Genomic DNA, 3256 nt, shown 5'->3' on the forward strand with positions numbered 1-3256 from the left:
TCATATCACATTTTATTGTAGAAAATCAATAAAATATATTTAAAAAAAAAAAATTTCAGTAGTTATGTGACCCACTGCAAGATCTTGACATTTCATGTGTTAATAAAGAAAAACATTAATATATCAAGTTTTTTAAAAGTATTTTTATTGATTTTAGAGAGGAAGGGAGAGGGAGAGATAGAGACATCAATGATGAGAGAACCATTAATTGGCTGCCTCCTGCACACCTCCCACTGGGATCGAGTCCACAACCTGGGCATGTGCCCTGACCAGGAATCAAACCCAGAATCCTTCAGTCTGCAGGCTGACGCTCTACCCATTGAGCCAACCCGACTAGGGCCATAGCTTTTTAAAAAAATATATATTTTATTGATTTTTTTTTACAGAGAGGAAGGGAGAGGGGAGATCAGAAACATGGATGAGAGAGACACATCGATCAGCTGCCCCCTGCACACCCCCTACTGGGGATGTGTGCACAACCAAGGAACATGTCCTTGACCGGAATCGAACCCGGGCCTCTTCAGTCTGCAGGCCGACGCTCCACTGAACCAAACCGGTTAGGGTGGGCCATAGCTTTTTAAAAATATATTTTTTTATTCACAGAGGAAGAGGGAGAGAGAGGTAGAAACATCAATGATTAGGGAGAATCATTGATCTGCTGCATGCAACCCAGGCATATGCCCTGTCCAGGAATCAAACCACAACCTCCTGGTTCATAGGTTGATGCTCAACCACTGAGCCACACAAGCTGGGCGAGATCCACAGCTTTTACCAGACTGGTCAAATAGCAAAAAATAGGTTAAGAATCCTTGAGCTAGAGGCTAATAAATTTTAAGCTTCAAGGTCTTTTCCTTTTACCATGTCCTTCCTAGACTCTGTTTCTAAATTTGTATCATTTTATATCATTTTTCTTAAAGATCCCAGCATTTGTCTGTGTTTCACATCTCACAACACAAAACCTGGATTCACCGAGACAGCTCAGTACTGGGCACATAGATTTTCAATAATTAATTTTTGGTTGGTAGGGTCTGAGAAATTTATTTATTTTTAAATATTTTTATTGATTTCAGAGAAGAAGGGAGAGGGAGAGAGAGAAACATCAATGATGAGAGAGAATCATTAATCTGCTGCCTCCTGAAGGCCCCCTACTGGGGATTGAGCCTGCAACCTGGGCATGTGCCCTTGACTGGAATCGAACCTGGGACCTTTCAGTTCACAGGCCAACCCTCTATCCACCGAGCCAAACCAGCTAGGGCAGAAATTTATTTATTTTTAATATATTTTATTGATTTTTTTACAGAGAGGAAGGGAGGGGGATAGAGAGTTAGAAACATCGATGAGAGAGAAACATCTATCAGCTGCCTCCTGCACACCTCCTACTGGGGATGTGCCCGCAACCAAGGTACATGCCCTTGACCGGAATCGAACCTAGGGAGAGGGGAGAGAGAGATAGAAATATCAATGATGAGAATCATGGATCATGGGTGGGCTGCCTCCTGCACACCCCCTACTGGGGACCAAGCCCACAAATCCAGGTATGTGCTCTTGACCAGAATCGAATGGGGACCCTCCAATCAGCAGGCCCAGGCTCTACCCACTGAGCCAAACCAGCTAGGGCGGGTCTGAGACATTTAAATGATACTAGACTAGAGAGTGTCTGGAAATGCTGCAGACCCCTGCTGAACCTTCTCCACTCCCTGAGGGGGTAGGGCATTGGAGGCTGGGCTCAGGATAGGGAACGAAGGACTGGCTTGGAGGTCTGTGGGATGAAACGGTTTTGGACTAAGGCGAAGCTAGGGAGCCAAGCTAGGAGGGGGGAGGGGGGGGGAGGTGAGAAACAGGTTTAGAGATCACTGGAATTAGTCTCCTTTGGGAATTAGCCCTTTTCCCAGCAAGGAGAAGGCTTCATGGAGGCACATATCTGCCCTACTTTATAAATACTAATTGACTCCAAGCCCTGTGGGGAAGAAGTCCCTGCTCTATCATTTGTGGGTAGCATTGCTTTTGTTGCCCACTTGATTTCTCTCACATTCTGAGTTGCTCCCAACGATGTGTGGAAGGGAGCCAGCGAGACAGAGGGGAGGGGCGGTGTTCCGATCGTCCCACGGCACGATTTTCTACCCTGAATTCCCCACACGACCAGCCAAAATCATCCCCCAATCGCGGTCTAACCGGAGTCCCAAAGATGACCCAAAGCAGCGGTTCTCAACCTGTGGGTCGCAACCCCTTTGGGGGTCGAACGACCCTTTCACAGGGCTCGCCTAAGACCATCAGAAAACACATATAATTACATATTGTTTTTGTGATTAATCACTATGCTTTAACCATGTTCAATTTGTAACAATGAAAATACATCCTGCATATCAGATATTTACATTACGATTCATAACAGCAGCAAAATTAGTTATGAAGTAGCCACAAAAATAATTTTATGGTTGGGGGTCACCACAACATGAGGAACTGTATGAAAGGGTCGCGGCATTAGGAAGGTTGAGAACCACTGACCTAAAGGGAGGCCCGACCGCGTGGCGGTGGGCGTGTCTGGTGCAAGAGGCGGCGGCGGCGCCGCTAGCGGGGATTCAGGACGCTGCAGCCCCGGCGAAGGGGCGGGAGGGCCGGGATGGAGCGAGCCCGCGGGGACGGAGGGGGCGGGGGTCCGGAGGCTGCCACGAGGCGCGAGGCCCAGGTTTTTGACCTCCGGTCAGCAGCAGGCTAGCCGGCAGGACCCTCGGCCCTCAGGGCCTGGTGCCCCGCAGACTCGCCTCTAGCCCGGGCTTCACCACAGACCCCTTTGTGTTTCTGCCCCCGCCCCGGAGGCGCCACAGCCAGCGGCGCTGAGTTACCTCATTGGCTCAGCCGAGGGCTCTATCGATTGGCTCCCGAGCGGTCCAGCGGGATACTCCTCTTCCTGCTCCCATTGGTCGCCGGAGCTGCTTCTCAGGCCATTGAGCGAGGTGATTGCCCGGCAACTCGGAGTCCCTGGAAGCAGTTCCGGGAAACCCCGCGTGCTGCCGGGATCGCATCTCTGTCCATGACGGGGGGAGGGGGTGGCGCGCGCGCCATTTCTAGTCGTTTTCAAAGCGCCTCGCGCTGATTCTCACGGGCCTGGCCGCCGGCCCCTGCTCTTCCCGGGTGAGTCTCGCCCAGGCCCGTGGGGGGAGGGGCCGGGAGCCCCGATTCGACCCGACCCGGGCTAGGCACCCGGTCCCCAGTTTTCATTTTCGCACCAAGGCCCCAGGGTGGGGGTGGGGGTGGG

General features: G+C 51.0%; 1 protein-coding gene across 5 annotated transcripts in view; it reads left to right on the top strand.

Annotated features, from left to right (window-relative positions):
• The first annotated feature begins 2988 nt into the window (after positions 1–2988).
• The window catches only part of HNRNPR (heterogeneous nuclear ribonucleoprotein R), a 36050-nt gene continuing 35782 nt past the window's right edge, over positions 2989–3256 (top strand). For 2 of the 5 annotated variants that reach the window (XM_005875225.2, XM_014546918.1), the window contains exon 1: positions 2989–3132. The gene's annotated coding sequence lies outside the window, so the exon portion shown is untranslated. The remainder of the gene's footprint in view (positions 3133–3256) is intronic. The other 3 variants (XM_005875229.2, XM_005875230.2, XM_005875226.2) reach the window with 2 other exon arrangements.

The sequence above is a fragment of the Myotis brandtii genome, unplaced genomic scaffold, assembly GCF_000412655.1.
Source record: "Myotis brandtii unplaced genomic scaffold, ASM41265v1 scaffold456, whole genome shotgun sequence".
Taxonomy (NCBI): Eukaryota; Metazoa; Chordata; class Mammalia; order Chiroptera; family Vespertilionidae; genus Myotis; species Myotis brandtii.